This window comes from Marmota flaviventris, chromosome 9 (assembly GCF_047511675.1).
Source record: "Marmota flaviventris isolate mMarFla1 chromosome 9, mMarFla1.hap1, whole genome shotgun sequence".
NCBI classification, from domain to species: domain Eukaryota; kingdom Metazoa; phylum Chordata; class Mammalia; order Rodentia; family Sciuridae; genus Marmota; species Marmota flaviventris.
The window spans coordinates 17,660,432-17,678,728 of NC_092506.1; the positions used below are offsets into that span (position 1 = coordinate 17,660,432).

Genomic DNA, 18,297 nt, shown 5'->3' on the forward strand with positions numbered 1-18,297 from the left:
GGTCCAATGCAGTTCAGGTTCAATAGTTTTAGCTGAAAAAAAAAAGATAAGTCAAAATAGGAAATATTGACTTAGTACAATATGAATTTTAGTACTCATTTATTTAACCCTATCCCTTATTATAAAGTAATTTATTCATCTGGATAGGCAAGCTATATAATTTACCATCCCATTCAGGTTGTATTTTGTACTGAAAAGAAATTATTTTAAGGTTTATATTTGCTCAAGGCATAAACAAAGATGTGCAGTCTCTTTCCACATGCTATGCAAAGGTCAGCTTCATGAGGACACATGTCCTGTCCTAAAGCTTGCTTACTCACTATTTCAGAACAGTGCAGTCAGTGAGGGGCATCATGCACCCCAAGGTGGAATCCCATCTTTATTTAATATTTTAATATTTTTACTGTAAATTTTTATTCTTTAAATATTGTATCTTACTTATTAAATTGTTTGCACCCAAGGTGAGAATTACATTTGCCTCCTTTGAGCCCTGATCTTAGCTAGAAAATATTTACATTTATCAACAGTATGGTAAGGACTGAAAATATGATACAATTTGAGGTCCAAGTAGCTATGACACTTCTTTTGACTTACACAGATAGATTTAAAAAGTAGTATTCATTAAATACGTAGAAATATGTGCTGCCTTCTAGAGGCAGGAACAATAATAATATAAAGTCATAGCATACACAGGACTTCAATCATTATTTAAGATACATACGTGGTTACCTGATTGATAAATTATTTTAGTTTTATTTTATAAATATGAATAGATTATTGATTTTAGAAATAATGATTTTGTAAATACTGCATCCCCTGGAACATTTTTTTAGAATATCACATTTATTTTTTAGAATTATAAAATCAGAAATAAATCTTTTAAAAAAGAGTCACAGTTCAGATTATTGATACATTTATTTCTCATTACTTTGGCAATATGCTTTTATCATTCTAAGTATAAGTTGGGTCATTTCTTTCCGTGGGTTTATGACAGCTTTAATATTTTGCTCATATAACTTTGAAGCATAACATCATTCATGTATGGATGGGAATGATAAGATATATACTAAGAAAAATTTCATTACTTAATAAGCAGGATGATTTGAAAATCAACCTCTTTTCCTCTTCCTCTCTCTCTCTCTCTCTCTCTCTCTCTCTCTCTCTCTCTCTCTCTCTCTCAACTGGATTCTGCACCCACACAATAAGAAAATAATAAAATGACTCACTGTTTCCCCTGTTTCTCCTATGTTAGTGTTCTTTGAAAACACACTGTGCTATATGAATTCATATGCTTTGGATTCCAGTTCTTTTCTAGACTCTACACAGTCTTATTTCTTAAAAGATAAGAATGGCATAATTTTTCCAGAACTCTATAAATTCCACTAATAGTTGATTACTGAATTTCCAGAATAAGATTGAAGGATGCATAAGGTAACAGACTGCTTTTCCCATGCTTTTTTTGTACAAACAGGTAATTTAAGTCATCTGTTAGGGGTTGTGCATCAGAATCCTCCTGCTCTCTGTTCTTTCTCTTCCTATTAATAAGGCATCATAGAACAGCTCCCGGGACATCCTCCTCAAGTGTTACAGAGACATTCCATCTCTATTAAAATAGCCTTCTGCCCACTTATAATTCATTCAACATCCCATGCTTTTGAATATAAAAATTGGGTTCCATTCTTTACATTCATGCTCAAAAGACATCACTTTATCCTCTACCTCCAGGAAGTTTTTCTGGGCTTTTCAAACTATGCAGATCTATATCTCCTTAATCCTGCCTAAAATACTCTATTAATATCATTGTTGACATTTAATTTTGAGTAGCAGGTTGCTAGTCCTTGTTTAATTCTTTTAAGAATGTTCTTCAGACAGGTGACCAGTCCTTGATGATTTGGAATCCTAGGCAGTGTATTTTAAATTTTGGACTCAGAGGAGAGACCAGATGAGAGATTTTGCCATTTGATCTATAGCATGAAATTTCCTGACACTCCTCTCCTCCTTTTTGACATGAACATTTCTACTAGGAATCTCCCATGATTGCACAGACTGGATTACCTGGTGCTCACTAGGTTATAGATACTAATTTTTTTTCTTTTATTTTACTTTTCTCATATTATTATGCAATGATTAGACAACCAACATACAATGGAGACAGGAATCAACAAAAATACCCACCAAATTTAAAAGAAAAAAATAAAAGCATTTACCAGTCATATCAAGGGGATTATTATTTAGATCTTGCACAGATCTAGAAAAGAAAAAATGATAATACTTAATGGTTATTTGGTGCTGACTGTGTTCAAGATGGAGTTTTAACTATTTCATATGTATTGGGTCAATGATCCCAAAAAATACCCAGTGATCTTTTTACTTTCTCTATTTTGCAAGCAAGGAAGCAACTATTATGTATACCTTGGGTAAAAACTGACTGATAATAACGATTATTTTTGACATATTTTAATTATTCTTGCTGTCTGGATATCAATAATGTGGTTGATAGGTCCAAACTATTGTTAGAATTATTGTAGGGATATTTTCCTGTTCTATTAATTGTTTCTTTCAAACAAGTTTTCTCACTCAGAAAGTCAAGGTCAAACTGACATTTTCCCCAAAGCACAGGAGTTTTATAGAAAGTAAAATATCTCAGCTGAATTAATTATATTTCTTTTGTTTTTATATTTATTTCCTTTTCTCACTTATGATTTATCTTATCATCATCTGTACACATCTAATTTGATTCACATTGATGTTCAGGATTCTCTGATATTTTGGTATTCTAAAACATAATATTTTACACAGTATACACTGTAAATATAATATTTTACACAGTATATTTATGACAAATAATAAAACCAGCAGGAAAACAAAAATGAATTTTCACTCCAATACATTCTCTTAATTTTTTTTAAACTGAATTGATTTTTCTTTGTGTTTTCTGCATAAAGTTGAAGTTACTAAGTTATCTGTCAATGCCTTTTTCTTCTCTTTAAGAAATCCTATATGGAACACTGGATACTATTGTTTTTTTTTTTTTTTTCTTTCATGTTCCATTACTGCAAAAAATAATGGCCACATAATTTGTACAGATGCTGAGGAAATATGACAACTATTATTCAATACATTTGACTTAAATATAAATGGTTTATAAATGTTTGTAAATGCTTAAAGAGAAAATGTATGTATAGTATACTTATAAATAAAAATGCATTTATACATCATATATGTATGGACTTTTAATTTTCTCTCTCCATAGTAGCATTTATCTCCTATCATCTGATTTTGGTTTTACTTACCAGGTGATTAATCAGCCCACATGACGTGTCCTGGTTATAGGACTTTCCAGTTTTTCTTCAAGAGAAAATATTCTCTGATTTTTTAAACAAAAGGAAACAAAATTATTCTTAGCATTTATACTTATATTTCTAAGTATCATTTAAAGTGGATTTCCAGGGCAAGAATAACCAAAAACCTCTCTTATTTTTCTATGTCATGAGACATCTCCCAGAAGAAAAGCTGGGCAATGTGCAGCTAAAAATAATTTAATTTCTCTCAGTTCCTTAAAAATAGTTATTCCATGGTTAGCAATCCTTTATGCTAGGAGAAGTCTGACAACCCAAGGGTCCACTTTCATTCAATATTAAGCCCTAAAGCCTGAGTTCTCTGTGGAAACCAATTCTGAGTAAACAGTAGGAAACAAAGATCTGAGCACAGGCAAATAAAAAAAGTCCCAAGTAAACCTACAGCCAAGGGAATGAGAACCAGATTTTGCAGCACTGTTTATCCCAGAAAAAAAAAAAAAAATTGTTGTTTAAAAAATCTGAATAAACCCACCTCTTGCTTCAATCCTTCTGTGACAAAAAATTTCAGAAGTTTAATCCTCTGTCCTAGCACCCAAGTCTTAAAGGTGATCTTGGGGTTTATATGTGTGGGAACTAGCCCAGCCCTAGGGTCTCTGGGCTGGGCCCTGAATCAAGTTGACGTCTGGAGTCCCAAGGGCTAGACTATAGGGAGCAGTTTCACATATACCTAGACATGTGTATATGTGTGCAGAAAACAAAAACTAATTTTCACTCCAATACATTTGCTAAGAGCCACAGCCAAGTAATATGATGCATGGCATTTTTGGTTGAAAGGTGATGCCAGCAAGCCATTGAGATGATATGATTATGTTAAGATTTGCATTCATATGGATATTGGACTCCTGCTGTCCACCTTGGCCTGCTATGGGACTCCTTGAGAGTTCCCATTGGTTGGGGAAGTGCAGTAGGAGGGAATTCCGGAGGAGGAACTTCCTGTGGGGATCCGGGAGAATGCCGCGTGCGTGGATCAGCAATCTTCCCGGGCGCATATGGGACATTGGCGGCAGATTCAAAAAAATAAAGTTTGTTCCTGCTTGAGTGGCTCGTGATTTTGTGCCCAGCCAGACTGTGGCATACATTCTCTAAATTTTTACATTTTTCCTCGTAAGAATGTATACACACACACACACACACACACACACACACACACACAGGACCTGAAAAAATGTATTATCTGATTTTGCCAACTTGGGAACTTGAATCTTTTGTGAATGATAATGCTGTCACCTCAAAATTGTATTTTTTTTTTGAAATTTAAAATAGGAATAATGAGTCTATCCATTCATTTTTTATTTAATGTTGTATGAAAAATATAAAATTGATTTATATATTCCTCTATCCTTGAATGATTGATTTCTGTTCTTTTTCTGCTAACTCACACAAATCATCCAAACACTTATAGAAGTTGCTGTCAGTAGAAATATATAAGAATATCACTGATTAACATAAATAATATTTGAGTAATTGAGTCACAGAAAATATATGTATGCTTCTGAACTATTAATTACAATTCATAGACTCTATATGCCAGTTAAGGAGGAAGTGTTTCCTGTACAACAAGCATCTCTCCATTTTGCAAATTCTTCTGTAATGTCTTCCAAACAAGTGTATAATTTTGTGGGAATTTTGAGATTTATTCCTGAGTACCTAATATGTTTGTTTGCTATTTAAAATTATATTTATGTGAATTAAGAATTCTGCTAGTTGCTAACATGTAGAAATGAATTTGACATTTGTTATTAGTTATAATTCTGAAAACAAACCAAAAAAATATAAAATGATGCCTTAATGCTTTTTTATATTTGCTGTTGTTTGTTTGTTTTTGGTACTGGCGATTTAACCCAGTGTGCTTAAATATTTATTACATTCACAATCCCCCATTTTTAAAATTTTGAGACAGGGTCTCCCTAAGTTGTTTAAGGCCTCATTGAATTGCTGAGGCTGGCCTGGAACTTGCAATCTTCCTGCCTTAGCCTCCCAAGTTGCTAGGATTACAAGCACCTCATTTTTTTTTTTAAATGTAGACATTCATGCAAATTGTGAATGATAGTTTCATTTATGAAATACACACATATGTTAATTCTTGAAGCTTTTATCATTGTGTACTGACTAGGAACTACAATACAATATTAAATGGAAAAGATATCAGAGGTCCTTGACTTGCTTTTGTTAAATGGAATATTTTCACTTCTCAACATTAAATATTATGTTCTTTGCTCATTTTTATGTAACCTATACCACTTGTAATGCTTTAATCTTCTAAGAATTTATACTGTGTTTTTAAAAAATTTTGTTGAGGGGCTGGGATTGTGGCTCAGTGGTAGAGCGCTCGCCTAGCATGGGTGTAACCCAGGTTCAATCCTCAGCACCACATAAAAATAAAGGCATTGTGTTGTGTCCATCTACACCTAAAAAATAAATATAAAAAAAAAATTCTGTTGAGATAATTACATATGTTTTCTCCTTTTATATATGAACACATACTAATTTAAAATATATACATATATATTGCAGTCTGAGTAAACAAATATCAGTTATGATGAGTTAGAGTATTTCCTACATTTCTAGATAAATTTTTCTAATAATATGTTTAGGGTTCCCCTCAATGTTTATGTGTGTGATTGGATTTAAAACCCTTTATTTTTGCTTTTGATAAGATTACACAATTAATATTAAATGAATTTAGTTCCCACCCTTATTTTCTGAATAAGAGTTTATATAATTAGAATTGTCATTTTCCAGAATGTTTAGTAAAGTTTGCTTTTAAATGTTTCTGTACCCAGTGTTTTATATTAAATAACTAATTAATTTTATTTTAAATGGACAGAACCATTCTTGTTTCTTTTAAATTTTGGTTCATATTTTGATTATATGTTTTAATTTATATTATTTACAAGCTCATAGATTTATTTTCAATATGATTTCTTATTCCATTTGTTTGTGCATCTTTAATGTCTACCTTAAATCCTTAATATCACTTTATGTGTCTTTGTAACTCTCCCTCATTTTGTATGAATCTGAATATTTTCATTAGTTGTACTTGTAATTTTACTTGTAAATCTGTTAATTTCTTTCATGATACATATTGTTCCTGAAATAGTCATAAATACAGAATTTTTCATATTTTATAATGTTATGAGTTACATAGAGTATATTTTGCATTATTCCCCAGTAAAATCTTAAGTAATCCTCTATAATCGCACATGCAAATTTTCTACAGCAAAATACATGAACATTCACATTCAGAGAGATGCATACATTTTGTAAGTAGCATTTGTTTATTTTAGTGAAGTGTTCCCACCAACATGGATATAATGATTTTCAGATAGGTTTTTTTTCTTAATGATAGGTCAGAATGGCCAGTATGAAATTCTATACACAAGAATCTGCAGCATTTGTTCGTATTTTACACTGAAAAGTAACATTAAATGTTTCTCTTCTATTTTGTTCATTTACTCATTTGTTTCTTGCTTTTGTACAATCTATTGGTCATCTTCTAACTTCATACACTGATTTTAACATAGCTACTTAGAACTTTGAATTTTTCTTCAGATGATCAATTACTTTATTAAATTTATTGAACAATAATAAATTATACTCTGAGTTTTCAAGAATGGAACATTCCCATGAAACTACCATCCAGATTATGACAGGGCATATCAGCAGTCACCCAGAGGTTACCTTCTTTTCGGTTCCAGAGGTAATCACCACCCTGACTTCTGTTACCATAGATCAGTTGTACATATTTTCAATTGGTATAAATGCAGTTATATTTTATTTACTCTTTCTGTCAGTCTTTTATTAATCAGTATATTAGTGTCATTTATCATGTGCAGCCATGTTCCTTCATGCAGTGTTTCAGAGTAGTTCGTTGTTGGTTGTACCAGTTTACATTCTGCCAATAGTGCTTCCTAGTTGATCCACATTAGCATCATCTTCTCTTGCCTCTGCCACTTGCTCCACTTTTCTAAAGGCCATTTCTATCTATTAGAAACCAAGAGGAGAGGAGGAAAGACATAATTAAGCATTCAAAATAAAATGTCACATTAAGGAGGACTTAAAGCAAGTATGTGGAAATAGAGCAAAAGCAACACACAAAATATATATAATATTGTCCAACAAAGAAAAGTGTGAGCACACTATGTAAAGATTGAATTTGACTCATGTTTTGCATGTACTGTATGAGAATGATTTTTTAAAAATTGATATGTATATATAATCATATTTTTGGGGTACAGTGTAATGATTTAATACATGTATGCAATGTGGGATGTTTAAATACGAGTACTTAACACATCCGATGCCTAGAATGTTTGTTATCAAATTCTCACTTTTAGTTATTTAAAAATGTACTGTAAATAATTGTAAATTATGGTCACTGTACTGTATCATTGTACACTACAATTTATTCCTCCTATTTACATGTAATTTTGCTTTTATTCCATAATGTTTCTGATTCAGAGTTGAGCTCTAAAGTAAAATTATAAAATGTCTTTCATAAAAATTACTTCCCTTCCATGATTTCGTGATGGCAGCGTAATGCAGGCACTTGCAGACGGCCATATAGCAGTCATAGGCCATCCTCATCAGGATGAAAATCTCCATGCCTCCAGGGAAGTGAATGATGAGGAGCTGTATCATGCAGTTATTATAGGGAACCATCTTCCTTTCTGCAAGTAAGTCAGCCATTAGTTTGGGTGTCACTGTGGGCATGTAACAAAGATCAGAGAGTGAGAGGTAATAAAGGAAAAAACACATGGATTGGGTTGATGAGCTAAGTGCATAAGATAGAAATCATTCTGAGCACATTTCCCATCCAAATAGCAAGGTAGCAAAATAAAAATAATACAAAGCAGAGAACCTCAACTTTCCTATTTTGATAAAGTCCCAGGAGAATAACAATGTCATTATTCCTATAAGTCATGGTCCAGATCAGGAAAAATACATAACAGCTACCTGAAAAGACACAGTACATAAGTCAATATCTGAAATTTCAAGGAGAGTATGGATGATAACACTAACATCAGGAAAGGAACCTTCTTTAGAAGATTCCAAAGTTTCAAAAAATGAAAATTTTATTTTTAATAAAAGTGTGTTATTACATTTTTATTTTGGATAATTCTTAGGATGAGTTCAGAAGGTTGTCTTTCAGGAACATCATTTAAATCTTGACACAGATAAAAAGAAATACATACAGTCAAAAAATTAAAATGATATTTAAAATTGTCAAAAGCATATGTTGGAGAAAAGATACACTTTTTAACAAATGGGGCAGGAAAACTGGATAATCATATTATAAAAATCAAAGTAGATCTCGCTAACCCTGCAAAGAAATCAACCCAAAGTGGTTCAAAAACCTAGGAATTGAACCAGAACTACTGCAACTACTAGAACAAAACTAGGGTCAACACTCCAACATACTGATCTTCATTAATAAAAGGACTAAAGCTCAAGAATTAAAGAATCAATAAGTGATATGGCATCGGATTTAAAAAGCTTCTGCATAGAAAAGGAAGCAGTTATGAGCATGAAAAGAGAGCTTACAGAATGGGAGAAAATCTTTGCAGATACTCTTCCAACAAGGGATCAATATACAGAATATATAAAGAACTAAACATAATTAACCCCAAAAAATAAATAAATGAGCAAATGAACTACACTGACATTTCTCAAAAGAAGAAACACAAATGGCCATTTACCCATAGTTATTTTTTTAATTGATTTTTTTTTTTTTGAATGGTGAATTCAGAGGTACTGTGAACTGAATAAGAACAAGATATATTCCCTGCTTTTACCAACAGGTCAAATGGATTCTACTGGCATGTATAACTAAAGTTAACTAATAAAAAAGAAATGCAAATGGCAACATATGAAATATGTTTAAGAAAATGTGCAACATCCTTAGTAAACAGGGGAATACAAATAAATAAAAAACACTGAAATTTCATCTCAACTCAGTCAGAATGGCAATCATCAAGAATACAAATAATAGAGAGTTGAGATCAATGGAGTAGATCTGTAGGTCATGAAAGGAGAAAAAAGCAAGTTACTGAGGAAGGAGATTGAGCAAATTATGTCACGTGCATGTACCAATATGGCAAAATCAATCCTACACTAGGTATAATTAGAATGCACCAATACAAATATTGTTATTGAAAATTATTATTAGTTGGCCAAATATCTCCCATCATGCAAATGAGTCCTTACATAGGAAATAGTTTTGAGCCTTACAAACTCAAATATTGTTAAATATTAAAGTATAATTCAAGCGTAAGTCAAAATAAAATACTTCTCAGACACAATTCTTTTTTTCATAAGCAAACTTCAATACTGGTCCAAAATTTAAGGAGATATTCTACCTCAAAAATCACTTTACAGTGATGTAGACATAAAAATTTAAAGTTAATGTCATGTATATATTATATATACACATATATATAAACACAGGCATAAGTCTTTATGGAAGTAGAAGTTAAATACTCTTCATTCTTTCAGTAAGAGGTCCATGCAATTTATTTTTTTCTCACTTTTTTTCTTGTTTTTATAGTAAATGTTTGATAATAATGATAGAAATTTATAACATAAATATGTTTACCTCTGCAGGCACTTCAATGACAATTGCATAGTTAAATTAACCACACAACAATAATTAAAACTAAAGGAAAGGAACAAAATGCAGTTTCACCTGGATAGTTTTGTTCTTCACACAGTACAAGATTTTGAGAAAATTCAGTTTTTCTCCATTTGAAAGTAGAGTCAGAATTTCTGCTTTCTATGTGTACACATTATTGCTCCTGTTGAACCTCATGATGAATCCTGATATTTCAGTTAACAAGATTTTTGATATTTTATTTTTTTAAATTTTTTATTGTTGGCTGTTCAAAACATTACATAGTTCTTGATATATCATATTTCACACTTTGATTCAAGTGGGTTATGAGCTCCCATTTTTACCCCATATACAGATTGCAGAATCACATCAGTTACACATCCATTGATTTACATATTGCCATACTAGTGTCTGTTGTGTTCTGCTGCCTTTCCTATCCTCTACTATCCCCCCTCCCCTCCACTCCCCTCCCCTCTTCTCTCTCTGCCCCCTCTACTGACATTCATTTGTCCCCTTTGTATTATTTTTCCCTTTCCCCTCACTTCCTCTTGTATGTACTTTTGTATAACTCTGAGGGTCTCCTTCCATTTCCATGCAATTTCCCTTCTCTCTCCCTTTCTCTCCCACCTCTCATCCCTGTTTAATGTTAATCTTCTTCTCATGCTCTTCGACCCTACTCTGTTCTTAGTTACTCTTCTTATATCAAAGAAGACATTTGGCATTTGTTTTTTAGGGATTGGCTAGCTTCACTTAGCATAATCTGCTCTAATGCCATCCATTTCCCTGTCAATTCTATGATTTTGTCATTTTTTAATGCAGAGTAATACTCCATTGTGTATAAATGCCACATTTTTTTTTATCCATTCATCTATTGAAGGGCATCTAGGTTGGTTCCACAGTCTTGCTATTGTGAATTGTGCTGCTATGAACATCGATGTAGCAGTGTCCCTGTAGCATGCTCTTTTTAGGTCTTTAGGGAATAGACCGAGAAGGGGAATAGCTGGGTCAAATGGTGGCTCCATTCCCAGCTTTCCAAGAAATCTCCATACTGCTTTCCAAATTGGCTGCACCAATTTGCAGTCCCACCAGCAATGTACAAGTGTACCCTTTTCCCCACATCCTCGCCAGCACTTGTTGTTGTTTGACTTCATAATGACTGCCAATCTAACTGGAGTGAGATGGTATCTTAGGGTGGTTTTGATTTGCATTTCTCTGACTGCTAGAGATGGTGAGCATTTTTTCATGTACTTGTTGATTGATTGTATGTCCTCCTCTGAGAAGTGTCTGTTCAGGTCCTTGGCCCATTTGTTGATTGGGTTGTTTGTTCTCTTATTGTCTAATTTTTGGAGTTCTTTGTATACTCTGGATATTAGGGCTCTATCTGAAGTGTGAGGAGTAAAGATTTGTTCCCAGGATGTAGGCTCTCTATTTACCTCTCTTATTGTTTCTTTTGCTGAGAAAAAAACTTTTTAGTTTGAGTAAGTCCCATTTGTTGATTCTAGTTATTAAATTTTGTGCTATGGTTGTCCTATTGAGGAATTTGGAGCCCGACCCCACAGTATGTAGATCATAGCCAACTTTTACTTCTATCAGACGGCGTGTCTCTGATTTGATATCAAGCTCCTTGATCCATTTTGAATTCACTTTTGTGCATGGCGAGAGAAAGGGATTCAGTTTCATTTTGTTGCATATGGATTTCCAGTTTTCCCAGCACCATTTGTTGAAGATGCTATCCTTCCTCCATTGCATGCTTTTAGCCCCTTTATCAAATATAAGATAGTTGTAGTTTTGTGGATTGGTTTCTGTGTCCTCTATTCTGTACCATTGGTCCACCCGCCTGTTTTGGTACCAGTACCATGCTGTTTTTGTTACTATTGCTCTGTAGTATAGCTTGAAGTCTGGTATCGCTATACCGCCTGATTCACACTTCCTGCTTAGCATTGTTTTTGCTATTCTGGGTCTTTTATTTTTCCATATGAATTTCATGATTGCTTTCTCTATTTCTACAAGAAATGCCGTTGGGATTTTGATTGGCATTGCATTAAACCTATAGAGAACTTTTGGTAATATCGCCATTTTGATGATGTTAGTTCTGCCTCTCCATGAATAGGGTATATTTTTCCATCTTCTAAGATCTTCTTCTATTTCTCTCTTTAGGGTTCTGTAGTTTTCATTGTATAAGTCTTTCACCTCTTTTGTTAGGTTGATTCCCAAGTATTTTATTTTTTTTAAAGATATTGTGAATGGAGTGGTTGTCCTCATTTCCATTTCAGAGGATTTGTCGCTGATATACAGGAATGCCTTTGATTTATGCGTGTTGATTTTATAACCTGCCACTTTGCTGAATTCATTTATTAGCTCTAATAGTTTCTTTGTAGACCCTTTTGGGTCTGCATTTATAGAATCATGTCATCTGCAAATAGTGATAATTTAAATTCTTCTTTTCCTATTTTGATGCCTTTAATATGGAAAAAGGTTTATGTGAGGAAAGCTAAGTGCCACCTGTGCTCTATTATATAATGTTAAGAATGTGCTTTTGGTCTTTGGAGATTGACTAACTTCACTTAGCATTATCTTCTCCTTTGATATAAGGAGGCTGATTTATAGTGGGATATGGAGAGAGAGCATGGGAGGAATAGAGGAACTCTAGATAGGGTAGAGGGGGTTGGAGTGGAAGGGAGGGGGCAGGGGGTAATTAATGATGGTTGAAAGTGATGGTCATTATTATCCAAAGTACATGTGTGAAGACATGATTTGGTGTGAGTTTACTATGATTACAGCCTGAGATATGAAAAATTGTGCTCTATATTTATAATAAGAATTGTAATGCATTCTGCTGTTGTATATAAATAAACTAAAAGAATGTGTTTTTGTGTAGAAACTACTTTATTTTTTGCATAAAAGTTTCTCACTGATAAAATGGGAAGCTAACCTGAACTGGGTCACAAAATTGTTAGGGAAACTCAAGTAAATCAATAAATGCCCAGTGTTTCCTTAACCAGAGGTTTTTAATGCCTGAATTGATTTAAATGCTAGTGTTAGCAAATCAGTACTCTTAAAAGTTATCAAAATCACAGTCCAGCAAATTTAACTCCAAGAAAAAATGAAATTTTGGAACTGTAATATTTTTTTTTTAAGTCGGAGGAAGTTTTGAGATTTGCTAGTCAAATCCCCTGCTTCTCAACAGGAGGATTTCTAAACAAACACCCTTCCTGACCACAGGTTTGGACCTCCAGTTGTCTTTGTTTGCCAGACCAAGCATAAGGCTTTACTGTGCTCCTATGCAGGCCTCACTTTTCATTTCATTTTCTTTGCGCACATGTGGTTGATCATGTATAAACTGTGAATGATTTCCTGACCTTCTAAAGTCTGGAGTTTGAGAAGATGACAGGTTTCTATAGCTGATTCAGCTGACAAGTTTAAATGGGAACTCATCATTTTATTTTTTCCTTCCACACTCCAAAATGTGACACATAACTGTCCTCCATAGAGTTCTAGGTTTCAAATTTAAAAATAGATGAAGAAGAACTTTGAAAAGAAAAATCACAAAACAGTATGTCTATAAATACAGTATTATGTCTAGTTGTGTTGATCAATATCCAAAAATATCACTTTAGAAATAATTATGAATAAGAAATGTTTCATTCATCTGGGTTTCAACTGACCCTTCAGATTTTACAGAGATTCATCATATTTATTTTGAAATTGCTTTTAGGAGAAAAATATGGAGAATTTATGATCAAAAAGAACATGGAGTTGGGTAAATTATGAAGTAAAATGAATATGAAGGTGTCATTTTCTGAATTCATAAAAGATAAGACAAGGACTAAGAATAATACATTTTGCTGTCAGCCTTTTTATCCTGAAACCTGTAGGCATTGTTATATTGTCTTCTACTGTTTGGTATTAGAGAATGATCTAATCTGGAAAATATAAATTTTTATTTATGATTTATGAAAAAATATAATTTATATAATTATTTTCCAATATAAATTGGTACAGTGTGCCTTCCATATCATGTTTATTTCATTGCCTCTCCTTCTAAACTGCATTACTGTTGATCATATTTTGAAATTTTACTGCATTTACATGTTAAAATAATCATTACATTTTAAAAATAAATTGTTAATATTTTGGCTATTTACCTTCTCCTATTTCACTTAGAGATATTTTCTCTATGATAGTTTAAAAATTATTTTTACTTTTTCTCTGGTTCTTTTGGAAATCTCTCTTCAAAGTCTACCTTTCACAATATTTACAATTGTTATCTTTTCTCCTTATCCATATTGGTAGGTTTTTACTGTCTCATATCCCAGTATTTTTGTTATTGGTTTTCTAAAATATAAAGGAAAGAAAAAACACATACAAAAAAGAATTATGCTCCAGAAAAATTTATTTGATATCATTTGTCTTTATTTATCTACAATGGCAATTGAGTCCATTTCTCTTGTTTCTTGTCTCTGTATAAGGAGAAGCTGACATGCAGTCTTCCCCCAAATGAAGAGTCTTGGAGCCACTCAATAATGCAGCTCTACTGGAAAGGGATAATATCTATTAATTATTCATCTTGTCCTTCTATATTCAACTACATTTAATTTAGTAAACAACATAAAGTAAAAATTACTGCTCATCGGTCTGATTTTTTTTAAATTGGTGCATCTCAATTATACAGAATGATGGTTTTCATGTGTCATGTTAACATATATATAAAACAAAATTAAATCAATTTCAAGCCCATTTGTTGTCCCTATAATCTTGACCTCCCTCTTCTAATCCCCTCACTCCACCATACTGGTCATACATCTATTCTCACAGTACTCTCCTTCCAGTTTTTTTCCCTCCAACCTATACGTATGAAGGAACACACAACAATTTTCTCCTGAGTCTGGCATATTTTGCTCAAAATTATGGTCTCCAATTCCATTAATTTTCCTGAATATTACACAAATTTGTCTTCTTTATGGTTCAGTAAGACTCTGTTGTACGTACATACCATATGTTCTTTAGGCATTCATCAATTTATGGACACCTAGGCTGGTTCCATAGTTTGGCTATTGACAATTGTTATGGAATAAACATGAATATGCATGTATCTCTAATGTGTGCTAAATTTAACTCTTTAAAATGTTTCCCTGCCTATGATATTTGGTTGTAGTAGAGGCATTGTAACTTAAGAGAAACACAAACCACTGTTTCTTATTTACATTTCATATGAAATTTTCTGGTATCTTTCATTACATAATTGATTTCAGAATGCCATCATGGAATATTGCATTGGCATTGTATCAGATAATAAATCAATAATAAGAATTATTTTAATTTCTGAAAACACTTTTAACCTCAAAATATAAAAAATGATAACAGAATTGATTATATGACAAAGTCTCCCTTCCTTTAAACTAGAATATCATGCAGGTGTACCTATATGTATGTATATATATTTCCTTACTTGATTTCAGTCTTACAGGTAGAATTGTCCTTTTGTTGGTATCACTTCAGATTCTAATCTCTTGACATTTATCAACAAATGATTTTTTCTTCAATAATTTGAAAACCAATAGTGCCCCTTGAATACAGTAAAAGTTTATGGTTGCATACATTTGGTTGCACATTAAATAGTACAAATCAATTGTTTTCTTCTAAAAATGCCTTTTGACACCAAACTTTTCTCATGACCTTTTTCATCTCTGTGTTCCACAAGGTTTAGATGAGGGGATTGAACATAGGAGCAATAGTGGTATAAAACAGAGCAGGGAAAGTGGTAGGAGGTCTAAGGTAGGCAAATATAGAAGGTCCAAAAAATAAAGTAACCACAGTGATATGAGACCCACAAGTAGAGAGGGCTTTGTGTCTCCCCTCTGCTGAGTGATTTCTTAGTGTTAATAAAATAATGATATAAGACCCAAACAAGAGAACAAATACTACCAAGGGAATCAGTCCTGAATTGGCAACCATAAGAACACCAGTGATGTAGGTGTCAGTACAGGCAACTCGCAGCAAAGGAAAAATGTCACAATAGTAGTGATCAATTTTATTGGGGCCACAGAAGGGTAACCTAATTATCATAGAGAACTGGGGAAAGGAGTGGGCAGCTCTACCAGCCCAAGCAGCCAAGATCAAGAAATTGCACTTAGTTCTTCTCATGACAGTCATGTAGTGCAGAGGTTTGCAGATGGCAACATAGCGATCAAAGGCCATGGCTGTCAGGATGACTATTTCAATCAGTCCAAAGAAGTGCATGGCAAAGACCTGCAACATGCAGTTGCCATAGGAGATGGTGTTTCTTCCCACTAGCTAGTCACCAATCAGTTTGCGTGTCTACAGGACGTATAGTAGATGTCCATAGAAGATAGGTGACTGAAGAAATAGTACATGGGTTGGTGAAAAAGAGAACTGCAGCCAATAGAGATGAGGATCAGAAGGTTTCCCACCAAGATGGCAATATAACAAAATAAGAAGAACACGAGACAAAATATTTGTATGTTATGGTCAAAAGAAAGGCCCATGAGAATGAATTCTGATACGTTTCTCTGACTTTCCATATATTTCATGCTTTGTGCAAACATCTGAGTACCTGTGGCAAAATGAATTTGGAGAAAAGCCTTTGCAATAGGATCACAATCATGTAAACACTATCATCAAGTCCTGGGATCCAGTCTAACAAATTACATAAGTTAGTTAATTCATAAACCAATGTATTAATTATATTTTTTCTTGGTCTTTATAACTTATTTCTCTAATAGTTTCTAAAAATATTTTCAGTATTTTGTCATATTGGTAATACTAAGAACATATTTTATTGGTTTTTGAATTGTGATGAATAATATTATTTTGTGAATAATAAAATGTTTAGTTGTAATCATTCACAATATTTATAATCAGGAAAGAAGAATTTAGTATAATACAAAAAAAACTGTTGTATAATTTTAACTATGTTCTTTAGTCATGATTGTGTTTTCATTTTAGGTAATATTCCCTTTCCCTAGCAGCTCTCTGAATTGTCTACAGACACATGATCAAGGAATACATTTTCATTTATTGTAAAAATTGCCTTAATTGTGAGCTGTTTGATTGATGGATAATATTTCTGGAATCCTCCATGAAGACTTAGGGATTGGGGACACTGTATATTAAACATAAGATAGCAATATTTGCTAAATATAAAGCAACAACAAATAGATAAAAATAGAGCAAAGATATATGGTTTTTTCAATGACTTGCATTTTTAGAAATCATAAGAAAATTTATACCTTATTTAAAATTTAGTATAAAACAAGATATCTTAAGTTAAATTGTAGCATTATTAATATTAATGCTGCAAATACACAAGAAAGGCTATTTTAAATTCACAGGTAATTTGACGTCTGTACATTTCATTTGTTTTACTATAATGAATTTTGGACATAAAGAGTTAATAAAATATTTTACACAATATTCATGCAAGTTGTGTTCAGGAAGTTCTCAGCTATTATGTGTTTCCTGGCTTACTCATTGGATTCACATATTTTATTCCCTGTAACATCAGGGTTGGAATCACAAAGTCAATGGAAAAGTGAACTATAGATAGCATGTGCTTCTTCTGCCTTCTCACCTCAGTGGAGAGGAATAAAATGGCTTCCAAGTGGTCTTTCTACTTTACTCCTAAATTAAATATGGCATCTGTACCTGATCCTACAAACACCAAGTTTTTTCTTTTTTTAATATTTTTTAGATGTTAATGGACCTTTATTTTATTCATTTATTTATATGTGGTGCTGAGAATTGAACCCAATGCCACATGCTAGGCAAGTGCTCTACTACTGAGCCAGAACCCCAGGCCCTTGAACACCATTTTTTTTAATAACAGAGATAGTTAATGAAACATATTAAGTTATAAGGTCAGTATTTTTAAGATAAATACTGTACAAGTTGTGATATTTATCACTCTTTCAGGTGCCAAAGATGAATAGCTCTGAACCACCTTGGATAACACATTAAGTTAAATGTTAAGTTTTAGCTGAATTTATTTAATTATATTAAAAGGGGAAAGTCTCAATCTAGCCCTATTCTTTCAATATCTCAGTAATACTTCATACTTTCCCTCTTTGTTATGGAGATATCAAGTCTTATCCTTGGAATTATGTATAAGTTACAGTACTTCAACAAAACTTAATAACTTTTATTTCTTTAAATATTTTGTCACAATCACTGCAAGTGGTATGTCATTTCTGAAAATTATATATTACATTTCTTTATATAAACAAGCATAAAACAGAAGTGATCTTGAAAATAAATTTTAAATAATAAGTCTAGCTATTAGAATGAATTTAGAATTAAAATACCCATCAA

General features: G+C 32.6%; 1 pseudogene; it reads right to left on the reverse strand.

The window, feature by feature from the left end:
• Positions 1 to 15,594: 15,594 nt before the first annotated feature.
• Positions 15,595 to 16,511, reverse strand: LOC114084370 (olfactory receptor 4P4-like; annotated as a pseudogene).
• Between the last annotated feature and the right edge of the window lie 1,786 nt (positions 16,512 to 18,297).